The sequence below is a fragment of the Lactuca virosa genome, chromosome 6, assembly GCF_052849685.1.
Source record: "Lactuca virosa cultivar CGN04683 chromosome 6, Lactuca_virosa_CGN04683_v6, whole genome shotgun sequence".
Taxonomy (NCBI): domain Eukaryota; kingdom Viridiplantae; phylum Streptophyta; class Magnoliopsida; order Asterales; family Asteraceae; genus Lactuca; species Lactuca virosa.
This window is the reverse complement of record NC_136431.1, coordinates 232298361-232322230: the sequence shown is the minus strand read 5'-3', so window position 1 is coordinate 232322230 and position 23870 is coordinate 232298361.

The following is a 23870-nucleotide window of genomic DNA, read 5'->3' as shown; positions in this document are numbered from 1 at the left end:
GTTGGTCACGTACGCTACGCTCAGCGTACGCCCAACGTACGGGGAGGCCTCAACCTCCTATAAATAGAAACCGAGAGCTCCGAGTTTAGGTTGCAAATTCACAACCTCTCTCCTACTTTTACACACTTTTAAGCCCTCCTAACTACCCCGACGCCCCGGTGACATCTCCAAGCTCTGACGAAAGCCCGAAGCCCCGAAATTCTCGAGAAGCTAACCTCTTTCCAGTCGCAGTGCTGCCCGCGTAAAGCCCAGCTTTTCATCAAATCGTCACTCTTACCAAGTGAGTTCATACCCCCATATTTTCAAAGTTTTTACAGTTTTAAGGGGGAGGGGGGGGGGGGAATACAAGTCTAACACAAGGATTTTGTGTTACACACAAATAGTTTCAAAATGTGTTAAAATGACATCAAGTCATCAAAAATATTTCCAAATATTAAACTCTTTAAATGATTTTATAAACTAATGTTTTTCCCAAAAATCATATATATATATATATATATATATATATATATATATATATATATATATATATATATATATAGAAATAAGATTTAAAAGGCTTAGGACTGATAACTCACTTTGGGTCCTTTTCCTTGTTTGGATGTGGGCTCATAGTATCGGTTATTTTTCTGAATGTCGTTTAAATCATATTTATATATAATTGTATATGTATATGAATATAAAAGTTATGTCATTCAGTTTTGATACCCTTTGTAACATGTTGAGCAAGGGGTTACATTCATGAACAGTTAGTACAAATTTAGAAAGTACATATAAATTATAATAGGTATAATTTATGATACATAGAACATTAATTCACGATTCAAGTATACTAGAATACACCGTTTTACATGAACCAAGGGTTTGATTCAAAACTAATCAAGGGTATACAGCTTTCAAATACATGTTAAGAATACTAAATTCAGGAATATACAATCAATCATTATTTCAGAATGATTGGGTTTTCACTTATATTATACACGTAACGTCTATATGATTTTTATGAGTCATTTGATTCAGGTTGTTTAATTCATTTAAACAACATAGTTAAAGTCCTGACATTATAACCAGAATCTCCAGTCGGGGGATCGAAACAAGTGTGTATAGATCTATATTGGGATTGACAATCCCGCACTCAGACTGCTAGCTACAGCCAGACATACACGCCTACGAGTGACAGTTGTTATCAACAGCTTTTAACGCCTTCAAAGTGTTGTTTCAGGCCATCTAGTCTCAGTATGGTTATAATAACTCATTAAAAAGATATTAACAATATGGTTAGTGTATAATTAACTAAAACATGTGTACATTTTCAAAGTACCAGTTTTACAAACATATAGTTTACAATAGTACATTACAGTTTACAATAACAGCTGGTGGAGCCAGGCACCCTCACTTTTACAGATTACAAAAGAGTACAAAAACAGAATACTGGTTTACAAACAGAACGATTTTATGGGATTAAAACTACTTTTCATATACAGCAGAAAATATAGGATTTTCTGGAACAGTTTACATATTCAAGAAACAGAAAACATACTTTCCAACATAAATACTTATGCACTCACTCAACTTTATGTTGATGCTCTCTTTTCAAATTACTTGTATTCTCAGGGAATCAGTAGACAGGTACTCCCCGGGCTTTTGAGAAGATGGAGCTATTTTTGAGTCATGTCTTCTTCTTTTGTATAACTATTTTGGTGTCAATATACATTGATTGAACACATGTAAAAACTTATACATATTAATGCAACGGTTGTTTGTACTTTGATTACTATGATGCATGTGTTGTGATACTACAAATGAGGTCCTCCACCCCCGGACGTTTCCGCCGTCTGGTTTGAGGGTGTGAAAGATTGGTATCAGAGCATTGTTTATAGTGAACTCAGTATATCAATCCATAAAAGATATACAAACTATAAATACATTTGGGGCTAAGAGCTCTGACTACAAGTATACTTGTAAAATATTAGTATTTATTAAGAAGTATACGAACACTTATATATACAGGAACAATATCACAATCATAACAACTCAAAAGTATTTGGATATTGGACACTGTAGTCAAACCTGGGCAGTTATGTAATCATATCCGGGATCAATATAGTCTGATCAACTATATTGGTTTGAGATATGATCAACATGTGTTTGGGAGTGAAAGTAGTGTTGCAACAAGTCTAAAACTCACCAACTACATATACAGAAGAAACTCTAGAACAGAACATAAATTTAAAATACTATAAGAGTATTTTGTAAAACTACATCATTACTATGAATCTTATCTTTAATTCTTCGTATAGACTAAATGACAGGATACCATCCACCTGGAGATCCCTATTTCCCTAACCAAAGGAATAATGGTTGGATAGAGGATCATCCGGAAGAGGATCAAGAAGAAGAGGAAGAAGAAGAGGAAGAAGAAGATGAAGATGAAGATTCAGAGGGTACCGACACAGAACCCACGGTATACAATCTGTCACACCCCCGAACCAGACGACGGAAACGTCCGGGGGGTGGCGTGACTTATATTGAAATATCATCACAATAAATATACATGAAACATAACATAAACATCCTCCATGCATTAATACATTACAACCGTCATTGTTCATATCCAGTACATTGTTTACATTACATAATCCATAGCATAAATTGTTTGAGAATCACAAAACATAACATCCTAACACACTTGGCAATTTTCTTCAGCTTATCTGTTACCTGAGAATACAAGTTATTTTGAAAACGGTCAACATATATAATGTTGGTGAGTTCACAAGTGTGTTTGATGTAGAGTAGTTTATGTCATTGATAAAACCCAGAAAATCCGATATTTTCTGTATTAAAACTTTTCTTGAAAATGTTGTGATGATCCAGTAAGTATATGCGTGAATGATTTCAAGACATGAATAAATAAGAAGTTTTGCATTATAGTTTTTGAAAGTACAAATGAATGAAACTGGTTTCCCCGGAAGACCCGATGTCTTCCGAATAAAAAGTTATAATTGTTTTTGCTTTATTGAATCGTTACATCGAATGAATATGATTTCCCTTGATTAATGATTTCCCTTGATTAATGATTTCCCTTGATTAATGATTTCCATTGATTAATGATGTCGGATTTCTACGTGAGTCGTTATAACCATGCATGATAATGACTAGTTCGTATGTCTTGGTATTCTAATGAACACCGCAATTTGATCTTAAGACTTTGTCACCCTAGACTGGCCGAGTCTAACTGTAGTGAACAGCTTAGGTGTGGGGGAGTCACCCCCGTATAGATCTATACACAAACTCTCGCTCTCCCTCCAGGAGACTCTGATTACAACTACAGACTACGACCGACACTTATAGGTGTCACCCGTTATTACTCACTCAATCCACATGAACTTGATTAACCTTGATTCATGATCTCATTTTATTTTACTTGAAGAGAAGGTAAGCCTAACAGACAAGGAGAAGAGGACTACTAGGCCCTACTAATTTCGTATGTTATTTAAGGCTGTCGAGTATACGAAGAGCGCTTTGGCCCCTTTCGCATATAGTTTTATTTGGACCTTACTAGTAATACTAACGGGCCACTGAGGCCCAATAGTATGTAAAAACCATTGATGGTCCATTAAGCATGTAATTGTGTCACAGGAGGCCCAATAACATGTATTATTTATGTTGGGCCCAAAAGCCATGTTAATGAGTCACGAAGGCCCATTAAGCATGATTAGAATCTCTCAAGCCCAACCACTTGAACGTTTACTTGTTTTGTATAGTATTAATGTTGCGAGTTGTTTAATCGATGTGTCTTATAAATCACGAATTTGTTTTATAACGATTTATAGATTCATAAAAATAGTTATTATTCTATTTACAACCCATAAGTTACAAAGTTTTGCATATTTTGACCCAATTATTATTATTATCAACATAATTGACCAAAAACATTAGTTTGACCTATTCCGCCCCTTATTTTGAAAAGTTGGCAATTTTTGCCCTTTTTATAAAAAGAATGACATTTTAGGTCCTTGAACCATTTTTCTTGACATTTTTGTCCCAACACTCATCTCAGTAATGTTTTAAGCCCAAAAATAGATTGTAGAAAGTTTCAACCCCCTTTAGTTAAAAGATTTGCATTTTAGTCCACCTTTATTGCAATTTTTACACTTTTTACCCAAAATCCAAAATCTTTGCATTTTCAATCCTTTTCAACAAATATGATCATTTTAAACCCCAGAAATAGATTTATTTAACTTTCTACCCACTGTTTTCAGAAATTTACCATTTCAGCCCCTTAAATTCAAAATTTTCGCAACTTTGGGCCTATGGGCCGAAAAGCCCAAAAATTTAGCCCAATAAGCCATAAATTTCATTTTTAGTCCTTTGAAAAACATAATGTTCATAGAAACTTCTATTTTAATTGTTTTGGCATTTTTGAACCTTGTAAAAACCGTAAATGACAACTTTTCCCCAAACTTTTACTTATTTGACAAAAAGAGTCCAAAAATGAGTTTTATGTTGTAGTGTGTTATTTTAAAACTTGTATGTTAGTTTATCTTGACATGTTAAGTGAAATATGAACTAGATCACATGTTTTTCCTTCTTGAACTATAGATCTCGAATTATCTTTCATTTTTAGCACATATATACCACAAAAACACAAGAAATCACATATATCATACAAATACACATAGATCTTCACATTTTACTTGCATTCTCCCCCATAAAACATATGAAAGTCGAAAATATAGGGGTATGAACTCACCTTGCTTTGATGTTTTCGATTTGAAGAGAGAATGGAAGAGTTTGATGTTATTTTCGGCCCTAGAAAGCTTCTTGAGAAGGCTTTGGCTTAGATAGGTTCTAAGAAGCATGATCATGAACTTTCATGAGTTAGAAGGAGATTTATAAAGGAATCAAGAAACTAAACCATAGATCTAAGTACAACTTACCAAGAAGTGATGATATTCTCTTGAAATCCTCTTGATTCACTAGCAAAATTTCGAGAATTTGGATGAAGAATATGGATGAGCCTTGAGAGAATTTGAGAGGATTTGTTGTGATGTGTGTGTGTGTTGGTGATCCTCGGCCGAGAGTAGAAGAAGGAGAAGAGAGAGGAGGTGAGAGATGAGGTGACATGCATGGGGACATGAGATTTGTCTTGGATATATGTTGGATAATCCCATAATTAACCACTAAACAACAATGAGGTGTCATGGGCATTTATCCATCATTTTCCATTTTTGTTTTGTTTACTTGGGCCGAGAGAGAGAGAGAGGAAAGAAGAGAGTAGCTTGGGCCTTTTGTGCTTGAGTCCATAATGTGAGGCCCAATTTGATGATTTTTCGGCTCATTGGGCTTTTAGAGTAGTTCACGGCCCAATTGACTTAAAAGGTTAGGTTTTATGGCCCATAATAATCAAATTAGGTTAGTTATGGCCCAATAAGGAATTTAAATTACTCATGGCCCAATAAGGCCCATTAAAGGTAAACCAACCCATTTTAGGCCCATTATGGCCCAAAAAGTTAAGTTTCATGAAAGTGGGTTGAATTTCCCGCAGTCAGGCAAGGATTTCAAGGGCCAACGCCAGTTTGGGGAAATCACATATACCATTGGAGCCGACAACAGGGCCAGCGCCCACCCTATGGAATGTGCCGAGATTTCTATGACCTTAATAATGGAGGAACAATCGACAGGGCTCTTCCTGTCATTGTTCATCGTATAACTCGCCAAACCGATCAGGCGAGGGTTTCTATAAACCGGATCCTAGAAGTCAATGCAACGACACAAATCAACGCTGTGGATATTCGTCATCTGGACGAAATTCAAGATGAATCCCAAACCCACACCGAGGCACTGCAAAACCAAATGAATGCTGCCCTAACGGAAATAAGAGAATTAAGGGAGCATCAGACTACCTTGGAAAGACAGCTAATGGAAACTAAACACCAGGAAGCAGAGTCTAGTACTCGGCGCAGTACGCGACGCAAGTAGTGTTTATGCTACTTCCAATTTTTTTATAGATTAGGACTTCGGCTAAATGTTTTATTTTCATTAAATTGGTGTACTGTAGACCATTAGAAAGGTCCAACTTTCCAAACAACATGTTGTATCCAAGATATCGAATGTATATACTACTTTTCACTATCTGTACAAAACCGTATATCAATAAAATGATAAGCATTTTACTTCAACAAGAGTTATTACAATTTTCATAAACATCTTATTTCATAAATTTTGGTTATAGTGTAAATCTACGGATATGTTCTAGTGCTATTTTTCATGTTTTTCAGTAGGACCGCGAAAATTTCATTTTCAGTAGGTCAATTTGATGTCGATGTTTTCCCAGTATTTGGTATATTGTAGACCTGCTTTAAGGTCAAGTTTTCCAGACTATATGTACTTAATATACCAATACAATCGACATGTATTTTCATACTCTTTGAAAAATAACCACTCAAATTCATATCATCTTTTTGCAAGTTGTACTTGTAATAGACTTCTATTACCAATTCTTTACAAGATTCATATTAAACTAAGTGTTTTAGTTCAGAGATATCAAATTCATGTTTATTCTTGATATCTAATTGTCTTTTTCATCTTTTAGCTTTTATAGTAAAAGATGCATCCACGGAGAAACCCAAGGCGTAACCCCGTTAATGAAACGCCAATACCACCACCACCACCTCCTCAATTCGGCGCTGTCATGTTTCAGGCGGCGGTTACGGCAGCTGTTGCGGCTGCTATGTCTCATATAAACACCCCTGATGCAAGTGGATCAGGATTTGGTGCGCATCCCTCTAACCACAACGAGAGCCACGGGCACTCACGAGAGTGTACCTATAAGGATTTCTAGAACGCCAAACCCAGAACATTTAACGGGACTGGAGGAAGGATGGCGTTAAGACAATGGATTGAGAAGACAGAGGCAATTTTCGAAATATGCTCCTGTCCGGAGAGCAGCAAGGTCAAATTCGTTGTTTGTACCTTTATTGATAGATCCCTAACATGGTGGAACGGCCATGTTAAGTCACTGACCCTGGTAGTGGCTAACTCTATAAGTTGGGAGAACTTAAAGACCATGATGATGCGGGAGTACTGTCCGCGAGGGGAAATTCAGAAGCTCGAGCAAGAGCTCTGGGGTCTTACTATGGTTGGTTCGGACATAACAACCTACACAAATCGATTCTGTGACTTAGCGATACTTTGTCCAGAAATGGTTGCTCTGGAGAGCAAAAAGATAGAGAGGTATATTTGGGGGCTGTCAGCCCAGATTCAGGCAAGTGTCATAGCTTCCAGGCCTGTTACCTTTGACAGTGCCAAGGAACTGGCACAGTCGCTCATTGACCATGGAGCTCGTCAAAACTCTGTGGTTGTTGCCCTAGAACAACCCAAGGGAAACAACAACAACAACAAGAAGAAAGGTTGGAATAAGAGGAAGGGCAAATCTTCACAAGAACCCTTGAAAAAGCAACAGCTAGTGACGGTCCATGCTGCTACTGTACCTGCTGCTGTTCCTGCTAATCCTGCACCAGCTAAGCCTTATGCTAGTAATCTCCCCAAATGCAACAAGTGCAATTTTCACCACAATGGAAATTGTCGGGAAATGCAGTGTCGTAACTGCAACAGAAAAGGGCATACTACCCGATTCTGTAGATCACCACCCCAACCGATTAACCAAGTACCTGCCGATGGAGTAGGTCAAGCATGTTATCAATGCGGTGATGTGGGGCATTTCAAAAGAGATTGTACGAAAGCTGGAAATGCTGGTGGAGTTGGGAGGATTCTAGCATTGGGTCACGAAGAAGCGGTGGCAGACCCTGCGGTGATCACGAGTACGTTTCTTCTCAACAACACTTATGCATGCATTCTATTTGATTGTGGTGCTGAGAAGAGCTCCGTGAGCCATAAATTCAAACATCTGCTAAATCAAAACTCCCAACCACTAAATGAAACTTTCACAGTCGAAATGGCTAACGGGAAATCCGAATCTACCAACGATATATACATATGATGTACCCTTACATTGAATAACTTTTCGTTCCCAATAGACCTTATGCTGGTCTCTATCAAAAGCTTTGACGTCATAATAGGGATGGATTGGTTGTGCCCTAACCATGCTGACATCCTATGCTATGAAAGAGATATTCGCCTAAACTTTCCAACTAACGAAACTCTTATCATCTATGGCGACAAACCCGGAGCGAACCTTCAGATCATTTCTTGTATCAAGGCACAAAAGTACCTTCGCAAGGAGTACTATGCTTTCTTAGCTCACGTGGTAGACAAAACGCAAGAAGTGAAAGACATCGCGAGCATTCATGATCTGCAACTTTCTCGACATTTTTCCCGACGATCTTCCAGGAGTGCCTCCTGAACGACAAGTCAAGTTCAGAATCGACTTAATACCTGGGGCTACCCCTATATCCAAATCCCCCTATCGTCTTGCACCTTCTGAAATGCAAGAATTATCCAGCCAGCTTAACGAACTCCTTAACAAAGGTTTCATAAGACCAAGCTTCTCACCCTGGGGAGCACCGGTCTTGTTCGTGAAGAAGAAGGATGGATCATTCCGCATGTTCATAGACTACCGCGAGCTAAATAAACTTACCATCAAGAATCGATATCCTCTGCCTCGCATTGACGATCTGTTCGACCAACTTCAAGGTGCGGGCTACTTCTCGAAAATAGACTTGATATTCGGGTATCATTAGTTACGAATTTTGGAAGAGGACATTCCCAAAACCGCGTTCAGAACTCGTTATGGTCATTACGAGTTTGTAGTGATGCCATTCGGATTAACGAATGCACCTGCTGTGTTCATGGACCAAATGAACAGAGTGTTTCATCCATTCCTGGACAAATTCGTCATAGTCTTCATTGACGACATCCTTATCTATTCAAGAAGTAAAGAGGAGCATAGCCAACATCTTCGTCAAATATTGCAAACTCTTAGAACAGAGAAACTCTATGCGAAGTTCTCAAAGTGCGAGTTTTGGATCAGGAAGGTTGATTTCCTAGGTCACGTGGTTAGTTCAGAAGGAATACACATGGACCCTTCCAAAATAAAGGCAATTGAGAACTGGTCAGCACCTAAAACACCTACATAAATCCGTCAATTCTTAGGTCTTGCTGGCTACTATCGCAGATTCATCCAGAATTTCTCCCGAATTGCTAAACCTCTTACCACTCTGACGCAAAAGGGTGTAACTTTTAGCTGGGGAGAGAAACAAGAAACAACATTCCAAACGCTGAAACAGCTCTGTGCAGTGCACCGATCCTGTCTCTTCCTGAAGGGACAGAGGATTTCGTAGTATACTGTGATGCTTCTAATCAAGGTTTTGGGTGCGTTCTTATGCAAAGAGGAAAGGTTATATCCTACGCCTCAAGACAGCTTAAGACACATGAGGTTAACTATATAACATATGACCTTGAACTAGGAGCAATGGTATTTGCTCTGAAGATCTGGAGACATTATTTATATGGCACGAAATGCACAATATTCACAGACCATAAAAGTCTCCAACATATCTTCGATTAGAAAGATATGAACATGAGACAACGACGGTGGGTGGAGCTACTGAATGACTACGAATGTGAGATTCTTTATCACCCTGGTAAAGCTAACGTAGTAGTTTACGCCCTTAGCAGAAAAGAATACTCGGGACGCCGAGTAAAGTCGATGACCATGACAATCCATTCACATCTGTCGACACAGATCAGAGAGGCTCAACTCGAGGCCTTAAAACCCGAAAACGTGGCAGGTGAAACCCTGAGAGGAATGGATAAGAACTTAGAAGTCAGGTATAATGGAGTCTATTGTTTCATGAACCGGATCTGGACACCAAAGTTCGGTGGTTACAGAGACGTGGTTATGAATGAAGCACACAAAACCCGATACTTCATTCATCCAGGTTCAGACAAGTTGTATCTGGACCTCAAGAAACTATATTGGTGGCCTAACATGAACGCCGAAATCGCTACCTTTGTGTGCAAGTGCCTTACTTGTGCCAAAGTCAAGGTAGAGTACCAGAAACCTTCAGGTTTATTGCAACAACCTGAAATCCCTGAATGGAAGTGGGAATGGATTACGATGGATTTCATAACTAAGTTACCCAAAACATCGGGTGTTTATGATACTATTTGGGTGATCGTCGATAGATTGACCAAATCCGCACACTTCTTGCCAATAAAAGAAACCGACAAATGGAGAAGCTAACAAGAACTTACCTCAAGGAGATTGTTAGACTGCATGGTGTGCAAATATCTATTATTTCAGACCGAGATAGTAGATTCACCTCTTGTTTCTGGCAGTCTTTACAAAAATCTCTGGGAACTAGGCTGGACATGAGTACAGCCTACCATCCACAAACCGACGGACAAAGTGAGAGGACGATTCAAACTTTAGAAGACATATTGCGAGCTTGCGTGATAGACTTTGGAAAGGCATGAGATACTCATTTACCCCTTATCGAATTCTCTTACAACAACAGTTCTCACACTAGCATAAAGGCTGCTCCTTTCAAAGCCCTCTATGGCCGCAAGTGCAGATCACCTTTGTGCTGGGCTGAAGTGGGTGACATGCAGCTAGCTAGTTCCTGACAGTACTCTTACTGGTCCGGAAATCATTCACAAAACTACGGAGAAAATCGTACAAATCCGGGAGTGACTTAAAGCTTCTAGAGATACACAGAAAAGCTACGCTGACAAAAGAAGAAAACCTTTGGAATTCCAGGTTGGTGACCGCGTCATGTTGAAGGTCTCACCCTGGAAGGGCATAATACGCTTTGGAAAGCGTGAAAAATTGAACCAAGGTATATAGGACCATTCGAGATTCTTGCAAGAATCGGTCCTGTAGCTTACAAACTTCGACTACCCCAAGAACTAAGTAACATTCATCCTACCTTCCATGTTTCAAACTTGAAAAAGTGTCTATCCGACGAGACTCTTGTGATCCCACTCGAGGAGATCGAGTTAAACGAGAGCCTTAACTTTGTGGAAGAACCCGTAGAGATTCTAGACAGGGAAGTTAAGAAAACCAAACAAAGCTGTATCCCGATAGTGAAGGTTCGCTGGAATACAAAACGGGGACCTGAATTCACTTGGGAGCGGGAGGATCAAATGCAACAGAAATATCCACATCTTTTTCCCTAGTCTTCCCGTAATTCTATAGTCCTAATTTCGGGACGAAATTCTCTCTAACGGGGGGAGGGGGGGATAATGTAACAAACCGTTATTTCAAATCTATGTAATAGTATAGATCAATTTGTAGTTCTTTTTAAAATAATAAAGAGAAATTTTTGTATACTATGTGCATTTACATAATCGACCCTCAAAAATGAAGTATTAAATAATCTCGATTGGGATGAACAAAGTGGTAGAGATCGTAACAATGTTTCCAAAAATATTAAGAACACTAAAATCCGAGTTATAACGAAGGAGTTATGACCAATCGAAGATCCGCAACAAAACCGACAAAACACTGTTCAGCGTAAAAACTGAGTTTTCAATAAAATGCTTTTTAGCCTTAACAATCTAAATGAAAGTTGTAGAATATGTTAAACTGAGAACTTTCATAAAAAGAATGTCAAAATCTGACTTCATATGAGGAAGTTATGATTTTTGAAAAGTTCAGTATGATAGTATACAGCTAAAAACTCGAAATAAAGATCGAATGATTTTTAGCCGAAACAACCTAAACGAGAATCGAAGGTATCGTCAATAGTAGTACAAAGATAAAAAGACAGACGAAAACGGACGTCGGTGACATATCCAAGCTCTGACGAAAGCCCGAAGCCCCGAAATTCTCGAGAAGCTAACCTCTTTCCAGTCGAAGTGCTGCTCGCGTAAAGCCCAACTTTTCATCAAATCGTCACTCTTACCCAGTGAGTTCATACCCCCGTATTTTCATAGTTTTTACAGTTTTAAGGGGGGGGGGGGGGGAATACAAGTCTAACACAAGGATTTTGTGTTACACACAAATAGTTTCAAAATGTGTTAAAATGACATCAAGTCATCAAAAATATTTCCAAATATTAAACTCTTTAATTGATTTTATAAACTAATGTTTTTCCCAAAAATCATATATATATATATATATATATATATATATATATATATATATATAAGATTTAAAAGGCTTAGGACTGATAACTCACTTTGGGTCCTTTTCCTTGTTTGGATGTGGGCTTATAGTATCGGTTATTTGTCCGAATGTCGTTTAAATCATATTTATATATAATTGTATATGTATATGAGTATAAAAGTTATTTCATTCAGTTTAGATACCATTTGTAACATGTTGAGCAAGGGGTTACATTCATGAACAGTTAGTACCAATTCAGAAAGTACATATAAATTATAATAGGTATAATTTATGATATATAGAGCATGAATTCATGATTCAAGTATACTAGAATACAACGTTTTACAAGAAACAAGGGTTTGATTCAAAACTAATCAAGGGTATACAACTTTCAAATACATGTTAAGAATACTAAATACAGGAATATACAATCAATCATTATTTCAGAATGATTGGGTTTTCACTTATATTATACAGGTAACGTCTATATGCTTTTTATGAGTCATTTGATTCAGGTTGTTTAATTCATTTAAACAACATAGTTCGAAGGTATCGTCAATAGTAGTACAAAGATAAAAAGATAGACGAAAACGGACGTCGGATGAAGAAGTTATGAATTTTTAACGGACTTTTCCTGTCCCGGCCTGTTAAAAATATAACTTTAAAAATAAAGTCAAAATAAGCCGACGGAGTCTAAACGAAAGTTGTAGAGCATAGTCTCACCTACGCGTGGATATAAAGAACGTCAAAAATGGAGCTCGTATGCCAAAGTTATGAATTTTTGAAGTTGAAGAAATGTAAGTACGCCCAGCGTACAAGAGTACGCCCATCATACTCGGAAACAAGGTCAGGAGTCAACCACGTTGACGCTCTGTCACCCTCTCGCTGCATGCGAGCCATGCATGCATACTAGCTCCGACGCGTAACGACTAGGCTGGACACATACGTTACACCCAGCGTACGGGGAGGCCTCAACCTCCTATAAATAGAAACCGAGAGCTCCGTGTTTAGGTTGCAAATTCACAACCTCTCTCCTATTTTTACACACTTTTAAGCCCTCCTAACTACCCCGACGCCCCGGTGACATATCCAAGCTCTGACGAAAGCCCGAAGCCCTGAAATTCTCGAGAAGCTAACCTCTTTCCAGTCGAAGTGCTGCTGGCGTAAAGCCCAACTTTTCATCAAATCGTCACTCTTACCCAGTGAGTTCATACCCCCGTATTTTCATAGTTTTTACAGTTTTAAGGGGGGGGGGGGGAATACAAGTCTAACACAAGGATTTTATGTTACACACAAATAGTTTCAAAATGTGTTAAAATGACATCAAGTCATCAAAAATATTTCCAAATATTAAACTCTTTAATTGATTTTATAAACTAATGTTTTTCCAAAAAATCATATATATATATATATATATATATATATATATATATATATATATATAAATAAGATTTAAAAGGCTTAGGACTGATAACTCACTTTGGGTCATTTTCCTTGTTTGGATGTGGGCTTATAGTATCGGTTATTTGTCCGAATGTCGTTTAAATCATATTTATATATAATTGTATATGTATATGAGTATAAAAGTTATTTCATTCAGTTTAGATACCCTTTGTAACATGTTGAGCAAGGGGTTACATTCTTGAACAGTTAGTACCAATTCAGAAAGTACATATAAATTATAATAGGTATAATTTATGATATATAGAACATGAATTCATGATTCAAGTATACTAGAATACAACGTTTCACAAGAAACAAGGGTTTGATTCAAAACTAATCAAGGGTATACAACTTTCAAATACATGTTAAGAATACTAAATACAGGAATATTCAACCAATCATTATTTCAGAATGATTGGGTTTTCACTTATATTATACAGGTAACGTCTATATGCTTTTTATGAGTCATTTGATTCAGGTTGTTTAATTCATTTAAACAACATAGTTAAAGTCCTGACATTATAACCAGAATCTCCAGTCGGGGGATCGAAACAAGTGTGTATAGATCTATATTGGGATTGATAACCCCGCACTCAGACTGCTAGCTACAGCCAGACATACACGCCTACGAGTGACATTTGTTATCAACAGCTTTTAACGCCTTCAAAGTGTTTTTCAGGCCATCTAGTCTCAGTATGGTTATAATAACTCATTAAAAAGATATTAACAATACGGTTAGTGTATAATTAACTAAAACATGTGTACATTTTCAAAGTACCAGTTTTACAAACATATAGTTTACAATAGTACATTACAGTTTACAATAACAGCTAGTGGAGCCAGGCACCCTCACTTTTACAGATTACAAAAGAGTACAAAAACAGAATACTGGTTTACAAACAGAACGATTTTATGGGATTAAAACTACTTTTCATATACAGCAGAAAATATAGGATTTTCTGGAACAGTTTACATATTCAAGAAACAGAAAACATACTTTCCAACATAAATACTTATGCACTCACTCAACTTTATGTTGATGCTCTCTTTTCAAATTACTTGTATTCTCAGGGAATCAGTAGACAGGTACTTCCCGAGCTTTTGAGAAGATGGAGCTATTTTTGAGTCATGTCTTCTTCTTTTGTATAACTATTTTGGTGTCAATATACATTGTTTGAACACATGTAAAAACTTATACATATTAATGCAATGGTTGTTTGTACTTTGATTACTATGATGCATGTGTTGTGATACTACAAATGAGGTCCTCCACCCCTAGGCGTTTCCGCCGTCTGGTTTGAGGGTGTGTCAAATTTGTGTTTGGGTTACCATCAGATGAGGGTCAGAGAGGAGGATGTGCAGAATACGGACTTACAGACTCGTTATGGTCATTACGAGTTTGTGGTGATGCCCTTCGGGTTAACCAATGCTCCAGCCACGTTCATGGACCTCTTGAACCGCGTATGCAGGCCGATGCTGGATCGGTCTATGATTGTATTCATTGATGACATCCTGCTCTATTCCAAGACCCAGGAGCAATACGAGAAGCACATGAGGATGGTATTGGAGACTTTGAGGAAGGAGATACTTTATGCAAATGTCTCCAAGTGTGAGTTCTGGTTACGCGAGATGCAGTTTATGGGGCACCTTGTCAACCAGAACGGTATTCTGGTCGATCCGGCCAAAGTTGAGGCCGTGATGAGGTGGGAGGTTCCAAATTCTCCATCTGAGTTTCGGAGTTTCCCTGGTGTTGTAGGTTACTATCGGAGATTCATCGAGGATATCTCCAAGATAGTGGTTCCTCTAACTCGGTTGACGAAGAAGACCGTCACTTTTCGCTGGGGGCCTGAGCGGCAGGCAACTTTTGAGACCCTGAGGCAGAGATTGTGTGAGGCGCCAATTTTGACCCTGCCAGAAGGTGTTGAGGACTTCGTGGTTTATTGTGATGCGTCGATCACGGGTTTGGGTGCAGTTCTGATGCAGAGGGGTCGCGTGATTGCTTACGCTTCGAGGCAGCTGAAGCCTCATGAGACGAATTATCCGACGCATGATTTGGAGCTGGGGGTTGTGGTTTTCGCCCTCAAATTCTAGCGACATTACCTATATGGGGTCCGATGTACTATTTATATGGATCACAAGAGCCTGAGGTATCTGATGGATCAGCCGAATCTGAATATGAGGCAGCGTCGGTGGTTGGATGTGGTGAAGGATTATGATTGTGAGATCCTTTACCATCCAGGGAAGAACAATGTGATAAATGGGGGAAATGAGGAAGAAGGATGATTCATGTAGACCCATCTATGGTCACTTATACACTTCTAGTCCCTCCTTACAAAAACTCTTTCAAAATGGCTCCAAACTAACTAAGGAACTTCTAATATCTTCCAAAATGGTACATTTCCATCATAAAATATACAAAGTTAGTCCAAGTCACTAAGTTGGTCACTCTCAAGTCAAACCTAAGTTTCACCCGTTTGACGCAAATAGCCCTTCTAACAAAAATACTTTACTAAAGTCTATTATTTTAAAAATACCAACTAATCAAAAGATTATTATTATTATTATTATTATTATTATTATTATTATTATTATTATTATTATGATGATCATCATCATCATCATCGTCGTCGTCGTCATCATCATTGTCGTCGGCATCATCATCATCATCATCTCCTCACATTTCCTTATTTAATTTATTTCGTTTCTGTTTATCTTATTTCAAATTAAAGAAATATTTTTATTTTTACCAAAAAGCCCAAAACTTTTAACCCCAAAAACAGAATGTTACATTTAAAGGTTGTCTCAAGGTTATTTTCATAAGGTTTGATGATATGTTTATTTTAACAATTTATCGGGACAGTTTTGCAAGTAAGTTGTTATTTTTACCTTTAAGCCTATTTTGTCTCAAGTTTATCAATATTTCACAAAGTGGCTAGATAAATTTATTTCATGTTTCTCATTACTTATCAATATTTTACAATGAGTACTAAATTTAATAAGGATTACCATGAAGCATAAGTGACCACCAAAGGAATTTTAGCACCAAAAGAAAAATTAGGAAGATTGGTTGTTCCATATACTTGAACAAATATGGTTAAAGGAATATGTTTAAGTCGTGATTGGACATTCCAATAATTACTATAGATCCCCTTGTGGTTCATGTGGAGCTAATGTCCGAGATCCTTCATCCATAGTTGAAGAGATGTGATTTCATGTTAGAGGTCACAAAGGTAAAACATAGCTAATGGCTGAGATCCTCCATACATATAGTGCCAAATAAATTTAGTACTTGTTGTAAAACATTGATAGATACTTGAGACAAAATGAGAATAAAGATAAAAATAGCAATGTACTTGCAAAACTATCATACTGTTAAAATAAACATACTATCAGACCTTGTGAAATTATTCTTAGGACAATTTTTGAAACAAGCTCAATCTTGTAAAAACAACATTGGGACATGAGGTAAAGAGGAGAGTCATCATCACAATAGCAGAATTCTATTTCAACATTTCTTACTAAGTTTATGCTCTTAATGCCTGAAAAATAATCCATTTTAGGGGATCTAATATGGTGTATAAGAAGAATCGGTAGAATTAAAAATGTGACTTAGGGTTTTAGAATCATTTATTATTTTAGGTGATTGATGCTTAAGACACACGTGAGTTAGGGATATAAGGTTACTTATTGTTTTTTTTTGGCAACGTAAGGTTACTTATTGTTAACCGGGTTTATTAATGAAATAACAAAAAAAATGTTAAAGTTGAATTTATTTGGGAGGATAAATTTCAAGAAAAAATGCTCTATTATTTTTCTTTCATTGATCTTTCAAAAGAAACTCGATAACACCTTTCATTTTTGTTTCCTTCATTTTTCCTCTTAAAGAAATATTCAAGAACACAATTTTCTTTTATCTCCTTTAAATTTATTCTTTAAAAAATTCAAAACCAGAGTTTAAGTTTAAAATTAATTTGATACGTTGATTACAAACACTTATGTGTAATTTTCTAGCATATAAGCATATTTCTAACTTTTTTAATATTAATCTAGCCGTTAAAAAAATAAACTCAGAAATCGGATTACTATTTATTAACTAACTTCGAAGTTATCGAAAAAGATAAACAAGCTATCCTTGGCCCCTTGCCACTTATCCAAATCCATATTATTCCTGATATCTTTGAAATAACGTAACTAAGATAATCATAGGCCTTTTCCAAAACAGTGTTGAAGATCACACGAGTTTAACGTTTGGGAGGAAACAAAATAATACAAATATCTCATTTTTCCTCATAATTATAATTATAGCAAAATATCTCAATTTATGAAAAAATGATAAAAAAAATATCTCGATAAATCAAAACGGATAAAGATTGATAATTTCAAATACCCTCATGTGTCTTTTACTTAAAGTTTTAATGTGTTATATAATTTTTTTTTCACATCACCATTAAGATTATAAATTTCAAGTAATAATCAGTCATATGTCCAGTAAGATTTAACAATTCACTTAAAAAGAAAATACTCTATTTTTTGGATTATTCAAAATATTAAACAAATATTACATCGGTTATTTTGGCTTGGTTTCTTTCTCCCTGACGGCCATTAGGGGTTGCGTCATTAGCAGGTTTTTCGTTCAATTATTCACGGTAATTCAGACTATCAGCAATGGCGGTCCTACAAGATTGGGAACGAAAGATTGGTAACAAAGGAAAGGCTTGGAGTAGTGGAGATGATGTCAAGGCGGTAGGCCTACTTTTCACTTTTCAACAACATTCTTTACCACTAAAATAAACTTTATTATTTCCCATGTTAACCCCCTTCTTATTAAAACACTATATATACCACCAGGACCGGTCCATACATTTTTCAATGCTCCGGGCGAAAAGATATAATATGCCCGTATGTATAATTTTAGGGAACTCAAATAAAATATAAATTTATAAAATAAAAATATAGCACTTTTATAATTTATAAATTCTATAACCATACAACTAAACATGCAATCACTACCTAAAACAACTTTGTGTGGGGTCTGATTACATGTCGGACTGATTGAGTACATGGTTGATGCCTCATGATGAATTTTAGATTAGCTTTCTCCTTGTTTCTAGGTAGACTTTAAAGTTTGTTGCTATTTTTGGTGCTGCCTCAAAACTTCTTTGCATCTATCTCTCTGTTCTGGTGCTCCTCGGTTGGTTTTTGTTTTGGTGCTCCTCAGTTGGTTTTGTTGCTATTCTTCTGTTTTGTATCTCGTCTCTTTGTACTTGCCAGCCTCCCACTGGCTTCTCTTTTGTATATAATATTTTCCTTACCGTTGAAAAAAAATCAATATTTCTTGATTATTTCTTGAGTCAATGTAGTCTACATAGATGACTATGATTTCTCCTTCATGTGTTTCTAACAACAACATGCCCTGTTAAATCTGTAGCTTAATAAATAAATCCATCAATTTTGTTTCAAGATGCTAATAAAAACATTTGAACTTTTGAAACAAATGATTTGACAAATGAACAACAAACAAAAATTAGAATATAAATGATATTTTAGTAAAATTTAATCACAAACTGCAAATTCATAAAAAAGAAGTTAAATTTTTTAAATGAAATCTTTGTCCACTAATCACTTATGTATAATTATGCATTCCTTCAACAAATACCAGTTTCAAACAATAATAAAATTAGCATAGACATTAAAGAACTAAAAAAGGAGTTCCTTTTTGTTATTATATCATAAATTACTCATTGAGCAAAACAAGAACTACTTCACTAAAAATTTGATAAAATAAAACATTAGTCAATATTCAGTTAACATTTGATAAATAAGAATTACATGGTGATATGAAAAAAAAACAATAATTGCAAAACACAAACCGTACAAATTTATCAAAATAGAAATAAAATATTACCTAAATTTTGTGGAGTGAATAAGTGTGTAACCATGAGAATTGAGGATTGAGAGGATGAGAGCTTAGATACAAAATACCAGATAATAGAGGTCATGAGATTGAGAATAAGATTTTGATCTACAACGAAAGCCAAAGAGGCGAAGACGAAAACGCAGATGCAGGTAAAGGCGTATGGTAAGTTACCATTGCAATGACATCAATCGCTATGGGCAGTAAGAACGATATCCCTGTAGATCTTGTTTAATGTTTATCGCTGCAGCAGATCGAAATTTTTGTCTCTTCATCTTCAATTTCCATTGTACGTGCTTATATTCCCTCTGAATTTTTTTATTTTGCCGCCTTCGACTCCTCCTCCCCAGTGGCCTCCAACAGCTGCATTCGTGATCGACAAGATTGTGCCACAATTTTTTTCAACACCAGTAGCAACTTGCTGAAAAGTGATGCCCCTATAGGATGTGATGCCCTGGGCAATGGCCCAGTTCGCCCTGCCGTTGGGTCGACCATGTATACAAAAATACAATGATATGGGTCGAATACAAAGAATACGTGCTTGACAAAATACAATACATCATATATACATTAACAGCCCCCCCCCCCCCCCACCTCCGCGCAGTTTGAACGAGAGTTAGAGAATGAACATTCAAACTAGAACTAAAATCTAAAAATAAAGATATTGGAAGAACTTTGGTAAAAATGTCCGCATATTGAGAAGGGGAGGGGACATGTAAAACGCGAATCTGACCAAGAGCAACTTTGTCTCGAACAAAATGGATGTCGATCTCAATGTGTTTTTTCGTTGATGTTGAACGGGATTATTGGACAAATAGATTGCACTGATGTTATCACTATAAACTATGGTCGCACTAGTGGTAGGAGAGTGTAACTCCAATAATAAGTTCCGAATCTATGAGATCTCAACCACATTATTAGCAACACCCCGATATTCAGCCTCAACACATGAGCGAGAAACATTGCCCTGCCATTTAGATGACCAAGATAATAATTTTTTTTCCAAGAAAGACACAATAGCCCGATCTAGATCATCTCGTTTTAGGGCAACTAGTCTAATCATCATGAAAATAAACGATGAGACCTCTATCATATGTAAAATATAACTGTAACCATAATCAATGGTGCCACAAACGTATCTTAAGATTCGTTTAAGAGCTGTAAAATGGGGTTCACGTGGGTCATGCATATAAAGACATATTCGATGCATAACATAGGTTAAGTCAGGTCTCGTAAAATTGAGATACTTAAGAGCGCTACAAGACTACGATACAGGGTAGGGTCGGAAATTGGCTGACCGAAATCATCAAGCTTGGCTAACGTGTCAGTAGGAGTACTAGTTGGTTTACAATTGAGCAGGTTCGATCAGGTAAGAATCTATAGAGCATATTTGCGCTGAGATAGAAACATCCTGTGATCATCTTGCTTAACCGATATACCAAGGAAGTAGTTTAAATCTCCAAGATCTGTCATAGCAAATTTAGAACCAAGAACCTTGGTAACCGTCTGCTGTAACTCCTTAGAGGAAGTTGTGAGAATGATGTCATCCACATAAAGAAGTAGATATGCAGTATGATTACCCTGACTATAAATGAACAATGAACTGTAACACCCTCAATACTCATAACATCTAATCCATAAAAATATAAAAGCTTTTATTTTCAAATGCAGAATTTTACTCAAAATTTAAAAACATTTTACATCCCATGTTAAATCAAGTGAGCACAATAAAAAATATATCTATTTATATAAAAAGAAGAATACAATAATAACATCCTACTATTTAAATCTTGCCCTTGTGCTTCTGTCTTCTTCTCTGGTACCGGTAGAGAGTCTAGAACGTAAAACTACATGGTTCACAATTTAAATGAAACCGATAGAAAATTAAAAAAAAAACAATACTTGCGGGTTCGGGTCGAGTCGTATAAGCCAAAAAAGATTTAAAGTTCTTACAACTGTATCCAACGAGGTCTTATATTTTGATATATTTTTAAAATTTTATCATTACTAATGACGGAGGGGCGAGCGACGACTGCCGACGGTCGCACCAACGTACCTGAGAGTGATGTCAATTCGCAATTAAGATGGTCGATGGGCTGATGAGTGATGCCTGATGGTGATCGCTCGACAATTGTCAGGCTTGGATAGAAAATGTCATTTTGCCTTCGTACGATTATTATTTTAATTTTCTTTTTTAATTTAAGTTGTATTGGACAATTTATATTGGATTGGGCTGTTAAAATATAAAGTATGGGCTATAAAAATACATGTATTTTAGTTTTCTAAAATACTAAGGTAGTTCACTAAAATTATTTAAGGTGGGTCAATAATTTTAATTGTATATACATTGTTATAAAATAAAAAAAATAGGTGGGTCAAGTGACCCACCAAACTTCAACATAGCCTCGCCACTGTCTATGGCTGCTGACATATAAACCTGAACCTACAAAACATAAACATATTTGTAGTATCAGACATAATGTGTCTGATGAGTTATTCTATCTATATTTTCTAATATATCATTCTCTTATTTCATACTCGTCTTTATAATTATTTCTCCAACTCATTTCATACTATCCACATATCATAATTCCGACTCTGAATTTATCTCTTATCTACTCTATTCGTTATACTCATATCTATATCATTTATTACTCGGTCCTTTATGCTTTGACACATACCATCTTTTCTCTGTCTCATATACTATGTTCAATCTCATCTCTACTCTTTCCCATATGTTCTTGTATGTCTCACCTCTACTCTGTCTCATATACTCTATTCAATCTCATCTTCATTCTCTCTCATATGCTCTGGTATGTCTCATCTCTGCTCTATTTCATGTACTCCGTTCAGTCTCATCTCCCTTCTCTCTCATATGATCATGTATGTATTATCTATGCCCTGTCTCATGTACTCTATTCAATCTCATCTCCACTTTCTCTCATATGCTCTGGTATGTCTCATATCTGCTTTGTCTCATGTACTCTATATATCTCATTATTTGCTTTGTCTCATATACTCTGTATATATCATTCTCTGCTCAATCTCATATATCTGTATATCTCATTCTCTGTTCAATATCATATACTCTGTATATCTCATTCTCTGCTCAATCTCATATACTTAGTATATCTCATTCTCTCATCAATCTCATATACTATGTATATCTCATTCTCTGCTTAATCTCATATGATCTGTATATCTCATTCTCTGCTCAATCTCATATACTCTGTATATCTAATTCTCTGCTCAATCTCATATACTCTGTATATCTAATTCTCTGCTTAATCTCATATACTATGTATATCTCATTCTCTACTTAATCTCATATACTTTGTATATCTCATCTCTACTAAATCTTATATACTCTGTTATTTCTCATCTATACTCTGTCTCGTATACTTTGTATATCTTATCTCTACTAAATTATCGTACTCTCTGTATATCTCATATTTACTCATACAAAATTTGGATTCCCGCAGGAATCATCTATTAAGGTTCCCAAAGAAATCATCATCTCTTTTCCTTGTAAGTAGCTTAACCTCATTCTTTCTGGGATCATACTTTGTCCCGAAGAAATGTTTATCTCATTCCCAAGGAAATTGTACTCATCTTTTCCAAAGGAAAATATACTCATGTCTTAATCTCGTTCCTGAAGGAAATACACTCATTTTCTCGAAGGAATCTCAATCTCATTACATGCTCAGCTACATGTCCCCATTAATATCTTTTATATATATATATATATATATATATATATATATATATATATATATATATATATATATATATATATATATATATATAGAGAGAGAGGTAAGTTCAATTGAGAAAATAAAAAAAGTTGAGAATGGAGGAATCATTCTCATCCAATCATTTTTTTTCTGCCGCAAAACGCTCCAACGTACCGGTCCGATGGAGGATGAGTAATATTTATATATATGAATATAAATATAACTGTATTCATATATGAATACACCACCTCCCCTTCTCCACCAACCACCACCACCGCTACCACCAACCACCACTCCCATCTCCCTCACCACCACCACCTCCACCACCAACAACCGCCACCTCCACCACCACCCGCCGCCGCCATATTCATGTATGAATAATCACTTCCACTATACTTATTCATATATGAATATACGTATTCATATATGAATACACTTATTCATACGTATTCATAAATGAATATGAGTTGTTCCGTCAGCCCGGTACGCTGTAGCGCTTAAGTGGCAGATTCGAAATGAGTGGCCTGGGTTCATTCCCTCGTCCTCAACCTTCTTTTTTTTTCTATTGAACCCTACCATATAGAGAAAAGTGAATATATGGCTGTTATGTACCTAAGCTTAGATATAGAACATTTTAAACGACGTAGTTTTAAACAAAACAAATCCAATGTCATTTTCTCTTAATTTTGTTTTAATAGAATACCAT